Source organism: Urocitellus parryii, chromosome 10 (genome assembly GCF_045843805.1).
Source record: "Urocitellus parryii isolate mUroPar1 chromosome 10, mUroPar1.hap1, whole genome shotgun sequence".
NCBI classification, from domain to species: Eukaryota; Metazoa; Chordata; class Mammalia; order Rodentia; family Sciuridae; genus Urocitellus; species Urocitellus parryii.
Genome location: NC_135540.1, coordinates 27,219,270 through 27,235,641, shown reverse-complemented (window position 1 = coordinate 27,235,641; position 16,372 = coordinate 27,219,270). Strand labels below are relative to the sequence as shown.

The 16,372-nt window shown below is 42.2% G+C and overlaps 1 protein-coding gene across 1 annotated transcript in view; it reads right to left on the bottom strand.

Moving 5' to 3' along the window:
- The window catches only part of Trim2 (tripartite motif containing 2), a 107,728-nt gene that overhangs the window by 58,784 nt on the left and 32,572 nt on the right, over positions 1-16,372 (bottom strand). The gene's annotated exons all lie outside the window — the stretch shown is intronic.

Here is a 16,372-nt window from a genome sequence, read left to right as displayed (position 1 = left end):
TCAAAACTACTCTAAGATGTCATCTCACTCCAGTCAGAATGGCAGCTATTATGAAGACAAACAACAATAAATGTTGGCAAGAACGTGGGAGGAAAGGCACACTCATACCCTGCTGGTGGGACTGCAAATTGGTGCAGCCAATATGGAAAGCAGTATGGAGATTCCTTGGAAATCTGGGAATGGAACCACCATTTGACCCAGCTATTCCTCTCCTCGGACTATACCCAAAGGACTTAAAAACAGCATACTACAGAGACACAGCCACATCAATGTTTATAGCAGCACAATTCACAATAGCTAAACTGTGGAGTCAACCTAGATGCCCTTCAGTGGATGAATGGATAAAAAAAAAATGTGGCATATATACACAATGGAATTTTACTCAGTATTAAAAAAGAACAAAACCATGACATTTGCAGGTAAATGGATGGCGTTGGAAAAGATAATGCTAAGTGAAGTTAGCCAATCCCAAAAGATCAAATGCCAAATGTTTTCTCTGATATAAGGAGGCTGACTCACAGTGGGGTAGGGAGGGAGAGCATGGGAGGATTAGATGAATTCTGGATAGGGAAGAGGGGTGGGAGGGAAAGGGAGGGGGCAGGGGATTAGCAAGGATGGTGGAATGTGATGGACATCATTATCCAAAGTACATGTATGAAGACTTTATATACATACTTTATATACAAACAGATATGAAAAATTGTAGTATATATGTGTATTAAGAATTGTAATGATAAAAAAACCAAAGTACATGTATAAAGGCATGAATTCCTTTTAAAATGTCCTGTTTGTTCACAATTGTAGCATGTTTTTGACCTGGCATCTAAAGCCTGTTGTACTGCAGCTGCCAAGACTTGCCCTTGTTCATTAATGTCTCTACATAATTTATGTGTTTAAGTCTTTATGTTTCCATGGTCTAATGGCCTCCTTGCACCAATGATTTGCTTGCTCATAAGCCACTTGTTTTATTAATGGCATTGCTTGTTCTGAGTCCCCAAAAACTCTGGTAGCTGTTTGAATAAGCCTATCTACAAATTCAGCGTAAGGTTCATTAGGTCCTTGTATTACCTTAGATAATTGACCTTGTAAATCTCCATGTCCTTGTAAAGTCTTCCAAGCCTAACTGCATCTGCAGCAATTTGTGAGTATATAGCAGGATCATATCTAATTTGTTGCTGCTGATCCTCAAAAGGTCCCTTTCCTAATAACATATCTAGATTTCTCTGAGGATAACCGGCTGCTGCATTTCGCCTAGCCGTCTCCTTGCAAAATTCCTCATTGGCAACCTTCCATAACAGGTATTGTCCTCCATTTAGCACAGCTTTGCACATACTAGTCCAATCTGCTGACGTCATGTTCAAGTTGGTAATGGATTCGACCAAGCTTACAGTGAAGGGTGCTTGAGGACCATAGGTTGTTACAGCCTCTTTTAACTGCTTCACTGTTTTGAAATCTAAAACATGGTGATTTCGCTGCCCTCCTGCCGCCTCAAATACAGGGCATGCTAATCTTTGAGGTCCTGTCTCAGGATCCCATCTATCAACTATGGGGGTTGAGGGCCACTCAGCATATGTTGTCTCCATAGGTGGAGCTGTTGGTTGGACACTTACGCCCTCTGGGGATAGAAAGGTGTTAGTAGCAACCTCCCGCTGTAACTTCTCTAGGGATAGCCCCTCCTTCTCTAAACTTTTTTCCCCTGACTAACACGAGAGACTTCCTCTTTTACTTGATTTCAAATGTCTTCTCCTAGACTAAGCAAACAAGATTGTACCAACGTCCATAATGGTAATGTGCCAACTGGCAGAGTTCCTGGGCTTTCCTTTTGTATCTTTTTTAAATCTTCACCATGATGGTTCCATTGTGATATATTTAACAACCCCTCTTTAATGAACCATGGGCTACACCTTTGTATCTATCGTCTTAACGTATGCCTTAACTGTTCTTGATTTTACTGAGATGCCTCCTTCCTCTAGCACTTTACTTAACGCCCTTTCGGTTTGGTTCTTATTAATTTTTAATTCCATATTTCCGTGACGAAGATACCCCTCCCTAAGATAATGCAAAACAAAACCAAGACAAAATGAAACAAAAATGCAACAAAAATTCATTAGATCAGCCTTTCTATCCTCCTGAAATGTCCATCCATCCTTTCTCCCTATCTGTTCCTCAGACGCAAATAGTTCTTCCTCAGTTGTGAGCGGTTTTTCTTTGGTCCCACCCATCTCCAGGGACTGGCAACTTAAAACAAAATGAAAGAAGAATCTTTAAATGGTCACCCATCCTCTCGCACTGCCCTCAGGAGCAAGCAGTTTACCTTATCACTTACCCTCAGGCGTTCCCCCACACGGGCCACCCAATGCCTCAGTCTGGCTGGGCACAAAATAACGGAGCCGCCACGAGGCACTTGTAGGTTCAAAACAGGAACTCCTTTATTGCCTGAACTCCTGCGAATGCCACCCATGGGGCCCTTCCAGGAACCACCAACTGGAAATCCCTCCTCAGGAACTTCCCCAACCAACTCCAAAGTAGCTGGCAGGGGTCTATATACAACTGAATATGCAGATTAACTTAACCATTATCATCTCAATGGCTCGCTGGGGTCACCTCTCAACCACTCCCTCTGGCAAAATGCTAGGCATCATTCCGACTTGACTGTGGCCCTCAATATACTAAATACAAAGATGAAAAATTGTGCTCTATACGTGTAATAAGAATTGTAATGCATTCTACTGCTATCATGTATTTTTCAAAAATAAAATCAATTAAAGATTTAAAAAATAAGAATTTTCTTTACAATAGCTTTTGAAAGTTTTTCATATTACCCTTTGAAATAATCAGAGCCATCATGGGTATGGAAAAAAGCAAATACAGCAAATTGGTATTTATTCTTTTTCTGAACCTTAGAATTTTAGACTCAGGGCACAGATAAACATTTGTTGTAATCAAATGACATATGTTGACTAAATGGAATTTCTTGAGCCAACATTTTTATGCTTTAAAGTTGAAAAATTTTTTTTCGCTTTCTAATTTAATAATAAGTAGTGTCGTGGATGACGCAAGTCTTTGTTAGTATTGCTCATTTACCAAGCAACTGAATTACGTTTACTCATTAATACTAATTGAAAATCATGACAATATCACAAATCTGTCACAAGTGACCTGTTTTTTTTTTTTTTTTTTTTAGAGAGAGAGAGAGAGAGAGAGAGAGAGAGAGAATTTTATTTTTAATATTTATTTTTTAGTTCTCGGCGGACACAACATCTTTGTTGGTATGTGGTGCTGAGGATCGAACCCGGGCCGCACGCATGCCAGGCGAGCGCGCTACCGCTTGAGCCACATCTCCAGCCCGACAAGTGACCTGTTGAAGGCATCCGGATTTTTACAACTCTCAGGATCAACACGAAATTTCCAATCCCCAAAGATCCCCAAAACATTGCCAAGATAACACTCCTTCCCTGAACATAATGGCAGTACTCACAATAGGGACATGTTTGACTGCTCCTAAAGGGACACTGTGCTCAGAGTAACTATGCCAGTGAGCACTGTGGGAGCCTGCCATCCCTCCGAACATTCCATGAGGGATATGCAAAAATACAAAAGAGCCTTTCATCAGAGTGTCTGGGCACTAGCAGTTTCTGGTCCCCTTTTCCTCTCTGGAGGTGTCTAGAGAACTTCTCCAGCCTCCTCACCAGCAGAAATCAGTGCACGATAATAAAGGTGACCAGAAGACAGACAGACCTACTCTTCGGCTGGAGATTAGCAAAACTAATTTCTAGAGGGATGCCCGTGACAACATGCCTGGAACCTTGTACCTGATGGAGCACCCCTGCTTTTGGATGCTGGAGCTAACATCCATTGCGATGACAAAAGGTCAACAGAAAGGACAGGGTAGAGAAGCGAAGGTAGGGAAGCCATTTTTAAATGACATAGTCAACATTAGATGGATAACGACATTAACCAGTTCTCAGAACCTCCAAGCGGCAGACTGGCTGCAGTGAGCTTATGAAGGTGTTCACTCCCCCCTTCAGGCTCTGTTCAGTGTCACCTGCTCGATGTGACCATCCGATCCTGTGCAGAAGGGCAGCTCATCCTCAGGCCCTTGTACCTTATACTGACTTTGCTGTTCTCTCCGTAGCATGGGTTGCCCTGCTATGGATGCCACCATTGTGCCCCCGCCTCCCAAAATCATATCGAAGCCCTAGTTCCCAACGTGATGGTAGGTGAAGACAGAGCCTTTGGAAATCAGGTCCCCATGATGGGATTAGTGCCTTCTAAGACACAAGAGTTCACACTTTTTCTCCCACATGAGGATACAAGAAGGCCATCTGTCAAAACCCAGAAAAGAGCCCTCACCAGAACCTCACCATGCTGGCACCTGATCTCAGAATTCCCAGCCTCCAGAACTGTAGGAAATAAATTCATGTTGTCTAAGGCATCTAGTCTATGGTGTTTTGTTAGAAGGTGTCTTAATTAGATTTCTTGTTCTATCTGGGGCTGTGTGGCTCAGTGGTAGAACACTTATCCAGCATGCACAAGCAAGCCCAAAACAACCAACCAAAAAACTCCTAATACTGTATGTAATCTATTTATTTTACATACTGTCTTTCTACCCCCTGCACTGCCATCCCACCCAACCAGTGTTAGGTTGACTGAGGGCAGCGATTTTTGTCTGACTACTCATTCCTGTAGTCTCAACATCTAGAACTATGTAAGCCTAGTACTTAAGAGCCACTTATTATTTTTTAAATGAATTGAACTAACAGCATGACATGGAAACGTACTTAAGCACAGTAGCAGAAAAGAACATTTGCGGACTTATGTGACAAAAAGCATAGCGATTGTGAACGTTGTCATTTGTCATTAGACATCACCTGCTCCCCGTGAAGGACAATCTAAGGCTTAGCAATATAAGCTTTCATCTAGAGAGTAATTTAAAAAAGATTTTTTTTTTAGTTGTAGATGAACACAATACATTTATTTATTTATTTATTTATTTATTTAATGTGGTACTGAGGATCCAGGGTCATTCTACCACCGAGCTACATCCCCAGCTCACTTCCCCCCTTGTTTTGAGACAGGGTCCAGCTAAGTTGCTGGGGCTAGCTTTGAACTTGCAATCCTCCTGCCTCAGCCTCCCTGTCACTGAGATTAGAGGCATTGGCCACGAGCCCTGGTTAGAGGGTAAATAATAGTGACATATTTTAACACGATCACAAATGCAGAAAAATAAACAAACATATATTGAGTACACATATGCACGGTCCTAAAAAGTCTGAGAAGATGGCACACGAGTTCCTTGTTAGTGGGGGCTTTGCTGACTAAGTGCAGCCTGTGGTGGGGAAGCAACGCAGCAATCCCACAACTAAATCCTTGTGCAGAAAAACCCTGCCCCAGCGTTTCTTTCCTCACCTCATCTCTGATGTTTTTCCTGGCTTACTTTCACAACTTGGTGGAAATGACCACCAAATGGAAAAGAATTTGATAGGAGATGAAAAAAGAGAAAAATGCCTGTGTCCGCAATTCTAAGATTTGGACCATGTTTCTCACCCTCAAAACAAAACTGTTTGGATCAGAAAGAATCCAGACTCTTCGTTGCTGACACCAGCACGAGGAAGAACAAAGAAAGATAGAAGAGAAAAGCGAGAAGGGAAGGGAGTTGGCCAAACTAACTTGTCAGGTAGAGAACATGGCTGGGGAACAGAAGCCAAGAGCCCTCTGAAAAATGAAATTCTAACGTGATTTGTGGGTAAGTAGAAGTATATTTGATTACATGTACTCTATACACACACACACACACACACACACACACATTCAGTTGTAGATGAACACGATTGATTGATTGATTGATTTTTATGTAGTGCTGAGAATCAAACCCAGGGCTTCACATCTGCCAGGCAAAGCGCTCTACCATTGAGCTACAGCCCCAACCTCCTATCCTTTTTTTTTTTTTTTTTTGGCAGCTTGGGCATTGAACTCAGGGGCACTTTACCACAGAGCTATGTCCCTAAGCGTTTTTTTTCATTTTGAGACAGAGTCTTGCTACATTGCCCAGGCTGGCCTTGAACTTGGGATCCTCCTGCCTCAGCTTCCTGGAGGAGCTGGGATTGCTGGTGTGCACCACAGCACCTGGCTTCAATCCCATTCCTACAGTCTAGTGTTATGACGTTTCTCTTTGTTGCCCCTTTGGGTAAATGTATTTATTACTACGCTTACATTTTTGTTCTTGGGCCAATGACAAGGGTGTGGGCAAGCAAAAAATCACCATCTCTGGAGATAAAAAAATCTTTTGGTACATTTATAAAAAGGAAATCTTGAACCATTAAGATTATTTATAACTCATATATTACCCTCTACCTGCCAGAGCAGGTGACACCTAGCGTGCAAGGCACAGGTGAAAGCATGCTTAGAGAAACAGGTATTTGTAGTTATTTTAGGTGATGAGCCTGCTAGCATTCACCTGTAATTGAATTTGCATTGTTACCGAGGAACAACTAGAAGAAAGAAAAGAGGACAATCTTAAGTGAAATTAAAACAGGGTGACCCACTTCCAGTTAAATCAAGTCTCTATCCCAGATGGGCCATTTTGTAAATTAGAAGGCTGGATGCATTCTCTTTCCTGATAGTGTGAGTGTGTGTGTGTGTGTGTGTGTGCGCGCGCGCGCTTGTGTGTAAGGGGCGGGGCATCTATAAAGAGCTGTCTACTTTAACTTGTCTCCAGGCAAGGATGTACCCAACTTCCCAAGTCACTCCCTTTAATTTCCAGGCTCCAATGTATGATGTGCTGCCTTTTTCTATATCACGGTTGATTTTTGAGCTGAGCTCCAACTTCTCTCCATAATACCTACACCTGTGTCCCAGATGTCTCTCTTCAGTGTAGCGAGGTCATCGTTGGCCATTGCCTTCTTTATAGAAAGCCTCACCTCTGGCTTCAGGTCTTAAGCTTTGATTTGGGTTTTCCAACTTTCAGAGGCTGCTTCTGTGTGATGGAGTGTTAAGTGGTTGGGCTGATTGACCCTTTCGGTACCCTGGGACAATCAAGATGAGTGGGGTCTCTTCTCCCTCCATCAATCATCCTGTCAAGTCTCTCTCCGCTTGCTTTCCTTGTGGGTGACACAAAGAGGCTGAGCATTCTTGGACCGCAAGAAAGGCAGCGGACAGTCAGAGTGCTCAGTGGTGGGGACAGACTCTGGGGATGGGGAGAGGCTGACAAGAAGCGGGCAGAGAAATTTATTTATCATCAGAACTTCAAGAGACACAAGCCTAAGTGGCAGTAAACCCCTTTTGGCCACTGGAGTATAGGAAGTACATTATTTACTTCTGTTGTTGGCTACAATGTTTCCTTCAATTAATAGGTTTTCAAGAAAAATAATAAAAAGCACTTAGTGGAAAAATGGAGGCTATTGAGACTATGAAGGCAGAGAGGGTCACGGAGAAGGGATGTGAGATTAGTAGGAAAAACACAGCAACCCTGGTTTTTCAATGATGCTGTTTGACTACTTAACTCATTTTTTTCCCTCACTTTCTAGTCTTAATCTAAAACTCCAAATTTAAGAAGAAACCTAATTGGTTAAATTCAGACAATCTGCACAATAGAAATATATAAAAAAAAAAACACATTTGACAGCAAATTGTACTCTGACACTGAAACACTTGTATAAGCAATAGAGACACAGATGGCAACAGAGAATTGAAAAAAGAAAGAAAGCTGTTACAGCTGTGTGCAAATTGTCATTTTGTCACAATGTGGAAGTCATTCGCTCACATTTTTTGAGGGAAAAAAAATAAAAACTAAGAAGGGGCTGGGGGGGTGTAGCTCAGTGGTACCGTGCACGCACAAGGTCCTGGGTTCCAACCCCCCTGGAAGGAAAAAACCCTAAGATAGTAAATAATTTGGCAGTAAATGATTTCAAGTTTGAAAGTATTTCTCTTCTGTATATCCCAATAATACCTACAAATATTTGCTTAAAGTGTTAGTTTTATCAGAGAGAATGAAAAGGGGTCTGAGAGAATCTTAAAAATTAAACTTTGGTAAATTTTAAAAATTGCTACATATTTCGGATTTTTCTTATTTTATTTCTTTTTCTTTTTTTTTTTCCCTTGTGCAGAAACCTGGGAATAAACAGGATTTTTCCTATTTAATGAAGATAAAAATAAAAGAAGGTCAAAAGCTTAGAGAAATTAAAGCCTAAAGTTATCCGGATGAAGACCATTTTCATTTCTTAGTAAAGACAAAGAATGAGTGTTTTGACTTTCACAAATCACAAAGTCTACTAATCTTTTGTTATCCTCTAAATCTTAACAATTAAGTCATCTCAGGATTGGAACATTAACTATGGTGAAAATGTGTAGATTTTATTCCCCCTTTTTAGACAAACGTGTGGGTTAAATATGCTGCATTCACATATTCTGAAAGCACATTCTATCTGAGAATTTTTTACATTCAGCCGAGTTTTAACCTTTGCAATGCAAATCACTTGGGTCTTTCTAGGAGAAATTGGAAAGAAATGCTTAGTGGTTCAGGAAGGGCTACCAACTGAGATCTTGGCATAAGAAAGCGGCTTTCTCCTACCACAGTGCACATGAAACTTCTCATTGTGTGCTTGCTGAGGAGGGGCCTGCATTATTTAACATCACAGTGGATTAGGTACAGTGCCAATAAAGCATCTGCCCCCCCCAATTAACGAAAGCCCCCCCAAAATTCATCCTAGGCAAAATGAATCCTAATACTATTTGAAAAATCAGTTTAAAGATCTGAGCAAACAAATGGCTCTTCTTACATACTGTAGGTTTTTAAGAAACCTCCGATTGATTCACAAGGAATAAAACTGCTGTAATATGATCCCAGCTGAAGAAACGAACTGATAATTTTTTAAATACCTCATCCTGAGTCTATATGTTCTTGAAAGCTAGGACATTGAAATGATCTTTTCTTCAGACAAAAATATTTTCTCTTTTGATTCTGAATACATTGATTAACATTCAATTTTTAGCTTTCAATAGCCTTTCTGCATGCTCTTCTATCTCCTACAAGAAGAACTAATGACAGGGTGGGGCATTCTTGTAGAAAAAGCTCTGACACAAAAATATTACCCACAGTTTAAGGAAGTGAAACCTAAGGGCCAAACCAAAGATTTTTTTTTTTCCCTGCTCAGTGTATTGCTACCATTGAGCTCCACCCAGATTTGATTGTACTTCCAAGGCAGGAAAAAAAAATTGTCTGAAAGAAATCGTCTGCTGTGTATTTTTGTTTGCTGGTTCTCGATAGCATTCAGAATTCAGAGGGTCGAGTCGTGCATTTTGAATGAATGGGTTTCCAATGGTAACTGGGAGCCATGGAACTCAACCCCAGGGTTCTCTTAACAGTGGGCAGGGTGGGGGAGGGTGCATCCCACGTTCTCCTCCACCCTGGGGTATAGAGGAAGGAATCCTGCAAATTAAATATTTCATCTTGACAGAAAGATACAGGGATTTTTTTTTTTTTTTACTTAAAACAAACCAGGACAACATTCAAATAAAGACCAGGAAAAAAAAAATAAAGATAAAACCTAGCCAATTCACATAGAACTTGATGGAAAAAAAAAATCTTGCATAACTTTGCCCCCATAACTGGTTAATTTGATGCCTTTGTTTAAGCAAACAGTGGATCTCTAAAGAGTTATGGAGCATGCAGCACCACTAGCAGAAAGGGGTGGGGGTGAGGAAGCCAGATACAAGAGGGAGCAGGAGAAATCAGTTATCAACCTGGCACAGCACGAAGCAACCCGGACCTCTGAACCTACCCATTTCTGCAGACAGACTAATCAGGCAAAGAAGAATTAAATCCTCCCGAGTCTGTCGCTGGAGCTCCGCGGCAATCCAAAAGAACAAAGCCCATGTCTGCTACCATCTCAAGTCTGGAAGCACCATGCAAAGAGACTGGTTAAAATTCCCTACCATGCAGTGCAGCCATCATCAGAAGCCCAGCATATCTTCTGCTCTAGGGAGGGATGCGCCAGCTCAGGAACAGGACAGAGGAGGAGGAAAATGGAGGAAACGAGAGGAGGCTCAGCCAAGTCGGCAGGACTGTTTCTGGGTCATTAACAAGTGGGAGACCCCCTTCGGCACTCAGACCAATCAATCTTTATCTGATAGGACATCTCTCCTCTCGGCGCCCGTGGAAAGGACTGCAGCAAGCCCGGCAAGGGATTGTGGGATAGGGATGCAGCAGCGAGCTGCGCCGAGATTCGCGGGCGGCTGCTGCGCCTCTGAGTCAGCAGTCAGCTGCTCGCGCGCCGGCTCGGCCGCCGGGCTCCATCCCCCGGACGGGGCTGCGGGATGCGCGCGGGGAGGAGAAGCGACCGCGCACGTCGCCTGCGCAACGCGGCCAGGATGGGTACCCGAGCGTGACAGATCAGAGAGAAGAAGTGCTGCCACGCAGGGGGAAGAGATTCGAAGTTCAGATTTAGAGGAGTGTTTGGGGTGCGTGTGAGAGCACCCGCTAACCTTGGTTGGTCAAAAAAAGGGGTGGGGAGAGAAGAAAGAAAGAAGAAGAAAAAGAACCCATTGCCTTAGATGTTTCAAGTAACTTTTAAAAAAGCAAAAAATGGTCCAGTTTCACAAACCTTTACCAACCTCCCCATTGCAAAAAAACAGTTCTCTGCTTTTTTCTCATTCAGAGAAAAGGCTTATGGTGCGTTTATCTGATTGAGGAGACAGCAGACCCTGTTTTCTGATGATGAAGTTTTCTATTGAAGGTTAAGAAACTTAAACTACATATGCACACAATCTAATTTCTCACCAACTTCTTAAATTTATTTTAAGAATATTAATAGAATGAAAGTGGTCAACAAATAGGTATAGAGAATGATTAGGAGAGCTGAGGATGTGGCTCAGCACTTGCCTGGCATGTAGGCATGGGTTCGATCTCCAAAAACAGTAAAAGTGATAGAGCCTTACATTACAAATAATACTTTAGAATTAAAAAAACCTTACATATGGGAATGGAATTCACAATCACTCTTTTTTTCAACTCCTTTTTCAACACAGAACACTGTATCCTTTTCAGTTATCAAAGTGATCACTAATCATTTTTATTTCAATAAGACTACATATTTGATCTGCATGTTTGATTACATTAATATTTATTACATTGTTTCCATTAATATTTATTCTATTCTTTCTGTAGTCAAGCATTGCATTGAGCCCTCTCAGGGGCCTTGGCTTCCGAGAGCAGTTACCCTTGGTGGTAACTGCAGGAGATCACAGAGAACCCAGTGAAGTCAGCAGACCCCGGAAACGCATGGACACGTGAATTTTGGCACACAGTCTTCCAAAGCACAGGTGACCATCTGCTACAGAGTTTCGTGTGTTTAAACAGCTTCTTTGAGATATAAATCACATACTATGTGATTCTCCTGTATAAAATATACAGTTCAGTGGCTTCTAGTGCATTCACAGAAGTGGGCAACTATGACCACTGTTAACTTTAGAACATTTTCATCACCTCAAAATAGAACAACAACAACAATGTTATACCCTCTAGTTGTCAGGCCCAACTTCCCTTCCCACCTCCCATAGGCTTAAATACTCACCAATCTACCTTCTGTCTATATATTTCTACCTTCTATGGGACCCTGCCATACAAGTAAATATATGTCACATAAATGAAATCATCTGTGTGATCTTATGTCTGGCTCTGTTTTTCAAAGTTTGTCCATGTTGTAGCATCTATTACTATTTCATTCCTTTTCATGGCCATTGTCCCCTGTGTGCATATAGCACACTCTATTTATCCATTCTCATTATTTGATGGGCATTTGGGTTTTTCCACTTTTTGGCTATTATGAATAAGGCTGCTGTAAACATTTGTGTGTGAGATTCTGTGTGGACCTATGCCCTGCTTCAGAAGCCTATAGTTTAATGAGGACCAATTCCTGAAACTCCAGGCAGGCTGTCCCACCCCACAGTGTCCTCTTCCTAGAACAAGTCCTCACAAAGGTGTCTGGGCTGCTGTGGAGGGAGTCCTCACCTCTTTTCACTCTGCTACTGAGCCCATCCCAAATCCAAATGCATTAAATGCTGGCCCCTCCCCTAGCACATCCTTTCTTCCTTCTCTCCCTCCTTCTCTGTCTCCATGCAACCCAGATTCTTAAGGTTATATATATGGATTGGGTCTCTGTTCGCAGAAGATGGAGAAGTGGCAGAGATCCTGGTCTTGCGGCTGAGCTTAGAGTCAGAGAAGGTGCACTTATTCAATCATTCATTCCAATGAACACTTACTGAACATGGAGTAGGTTTCAGGTATTGATTAGGCACTGAGGACACAGAGAAGAATTTAATGAATTCTGAGCCTTTGGCAAGGTCACAGTCCAGTTTGGAAGATGGATTAATAAGCAGGCCATTGTAATGTGGGGTGGCAAGTGCTTGACAGCGAGAGGAACTGTGTGCTCTGGGTGCCCACAGGAGGGATGATTTGCAAGAGCATTTCAGGCACAGAGCACAGCACAAGTAAAGACTTGGAGGTGCAGGCCTGTAATCCCAGAGACTCGGGAGGCTGAGGCAGGGGGATCACAAGTTAAAGCTAGCTTCAGCAACTTAGCAAGGCCCTAGGCAACTCAAAGAGACCCTGTCTCTAAATAAAATACAAAAAAGGGCTGGGGATGTGGCTCAGTGGTTAAGCACCTCTGAGTTCAATCCCCAGCACCAAATAATAATAATTATAATAATAATAATAACAACAACAATAAAAGAGTAATAGCTAAGTATGACTGGAATCTGGGTAAGGGTATGACAAATGGGGATCATATTTCTTTTCAATCTTTTGCTTGGAATTAGAAACACCTCTTCCTTGGAAATAGCATTACATAGGATAGGGGGTTCCAAACACCTTCACCGCTATGGTTTAATTACTATATGGGTAAAATGGGGTTTGAGGGCCAGGCTGGAACCTAACAAATACACATAACATTGCTGATTATAGAAAAATGCAGCCTTATTTTTAGTTCATGCTATGGCAGTGAGCACCAGTGCTTAGAAATTGGGGCTTGGGTTGCCACAGGATGTATTAGCAGTCCATGGTATCTTTGCCTTGGCACTCCCTAGTGACGGGTAGAGGTGATAGTGGCCTTTGATCTTTTTCTTTCTGGGTTAGAGTTTGCCTGGATTGAGATTTCCAGAAACCAGATGTGGGGCCTCAAGGGCAGAGAGGTGGGGCTGAGTATGTCAAGTCAGTGGTAGAGCATGTGCTTAGCATTCACAAAGACCTAAGTTTGATCAGCAACACACACACACACACACACACACACACACACACACACACACACACCAGAAAAGAGCCCAAGATCCTGGGCATACCTTACTGACTCCTTGGAGAGATCTTTCCCCTTGTCACTGTTTCTGTCCAGTTGAAGGGTCATTAGCATTAACTGTCATCAGCCAGTTTGACTGTGGTGTGCATTTGAATCTCTGATGTGCATTTGTGACTAATAAGGTTGGGCAGGATCCTGAGAGATAGTGATCCAGAATTTATCGACCCTGTATTATGTGCCAGACTCCATCCAAACACTTTGTATATGGTCTATCAAGGAAATTCCTTCTAGGAAGTAATCTTCAGATGGCATACAGGGCATTTATAATCTGCCTTCCTAATTTTTCTCCTCCTTCTGTCTTACCTAGTCATATTCTAGTTCTAATTCCTCCATGAATCTTCTCAGCAGTGTCCCTCAACCATGGGATGCCCCATGAAGTGGTCAGGTATGCATTTTGAACTGTCATATTAGGTGTGGGTATGCGTGTACTACTGACATTTAGCTGTGGGGACAGGGATGTCAAACATCCCCCAAGGCATGGGAGAGGCCCATCCATTTGTCCCCGCTAATTGTCAACAGCATCCCCTTTGGGAAACACCCACCTCTAAGCTCATGTACCACTTGCTCTACCAGGAACACTCTCATCTTCCTCTGGTTAACTCCTCTGACTCCTTCAGAGCTCAGCAAAATCACAACTCACTTTTGGAAGGATTCTCTGACTTCCCCTGCAGCCTCCGGATGCTCCCACACCCAGTCTGGCTGGGGTGCCACTCCTTAGAGCTCTATGGGATTCTTTGCCAAACCCAGTTGGAGGTTTTCATCTTTGATCTCTCACTCCTTAGCTCCTAGTGCAATGCCTGTCACGTGTAGCTGCCCAATAAATAGACACAGAATGATACAAGGGATGGGTGATATAATATGGCATAAAGATCAAAGTTCATCTCACAATTGGAAAATATTTGGACTAGACACCATTAGAAAGCAGCAGTTCTACATATCTGCTTAGTGGTTGAAAATTTAGAAAATGCCTTCATAGTAGATTTTCTCTTTGGTCCTCAAAGAAAACCCAGAAATGGGTAGAATAGGCTTTAATTTTAATGGAATTTGAGGTTTAGAAAGACCAAGTCACCAGCTTAGTGTGGAGTAGCTATTATGAAGTAAAAGTAAACTAGAGTCCATGTCTTGTAGCTTTCTCTGTTCCTCTTTTGGAATGCGCTGATGGTCCTTCAGAATCGGCAAGAGCAGAAATGGTCATCAGGCAACTCCAGAGAGGCCCAAAGCCAGCTGATTAAAGAGGTGATGTGTTTCAGAGAGAGATAAGCAGTCAGCCAGAAGGAGGCAACCTGAAATCCAGAGCTTACAAACTCTGCCCAATGCAGTTGTTCTTTCACTTTTCTCGTCTTTGCTTTCCAAAAACTCTACGAAAACTATTGCCCAATGTTCTTATGAAAGAGGATGGTAAGGAACCTCTGTTTCCAGCCTTCTGTTCAGGCATGGGCAGAGGGGAAGAGATGTTGTTCTGATGGATTTCACAGGTCCACTCTTGGCAGTCAGTGGGGTTGAGTGGTTTGGGGTAAACCCCAACATGTTCCTGATAAGGACCCCTATCTTAGACATTGGCATCATTCTTCAGTGGCTATGGGGAGGTCCTAGACCAAGTAAGACTGTCAAAAAATGATCGTAGGTGAAACACGTTGGCCTTAGCTGTTGGTATCATATGAAGAGATGTGAACTAACCAGAGAACCAATGGAGCCAGCTCCATCCACGAGGTCACACTATAACTGACCTGGCATTGGGATCACCCCTAAATATGGTACATTTCAAAACCATTATGTGATAGGCAGTGTATTAGGTATGAGTGATACAAATATAAATGACATAAACAAAACCCCTCAAAATCAGTCCTGGGGACACATTCCCTTCCTCCAACTCACAGTTGATTGGGTCTCAGGATTCAGGACAGCCCTTCTCAGCTAGGTGCTGTTTGAAGTAAAGGGGTCACAGATCCTGCACCTGTCTCCCTTGAGAATACTTTTTGTATTTTCCACAGGGTATTGCCTAAAACTGAAGGCACACCAGCAGAGAACAGAAAATAATCATCTTTTTCCTGACTCCACACCTGTTCCTTTTATTAATACTACTGAGTTAATTGTACTTTTCTTGTCACCTTTCTCATATGACATATATGATGCATATTGAACAGACAACTAATATCTGAGTCCAGTAGGTCTCCAAAAGGAATTGCCATTGGTCTGATATAATTTATTCTTACAGAACTCAGGCTGCTTTCTTTTATAGGTGTTTCTGAACTATCTCATTAATAATCCTTCTCTAGAATTACGCTCGATATCAAATTCCTTAGTCTATAATTTGTGGGTTTCAGCTTTTTATTTGTTTTTCTTTTCTTTTTTGGTCCTAGGGATTGAACTCAAGGGCGCTTAACCACTGAACCTTATCCACAGCCCTTCTTTAAAAAAAATTTGAGACATGGTCTCACAGGTCGCTTACAGCCTCACTAAGTTGCTGAGGCTGGCTTCAAACCTGCAATCCTCCTGTCTCAGCCTCCCGAGCCATTGTCATCTTTTTGTCTTTGTAAATGAAAATATACTTTCCTATCTTGGTCTTGAGAAAACTCTCCCTTCCCCTAAATCAAGGCCTCTGATTTGACAATCTTAATTATTGTCTTCTCCCAAGAACCCGGGAAGTGATTTATAGAAGTCAGGAGACTGATATGTTTACAGCAACAGAGCTTTTTCATATATATATATTATAATATGGGTATGATCTCATCATATATATATATGGTAAGGTAAGACAGACATATATATATATATAAAAAAGTACCACAAACCCACATGGCTTAGGACAATACAGTCTGGAGGCCAGAAGTCCAAACTGAAGGCATTGCCAGGGCCATGCTTCCTCTGAAGCCTTTGGGGAGGATGTTTCTTGCCTCTTTCCAGCTTCTGGTAGCCCCAGGCCTTCCCAGGCTTGTAGATGTGTCACTATGATCTCTATCTCCATCCTAACCTGGCCCTCTGGCCCTCTTCTTCCTGTGTGTCTTTGCTTGTTCACATTATAGCCT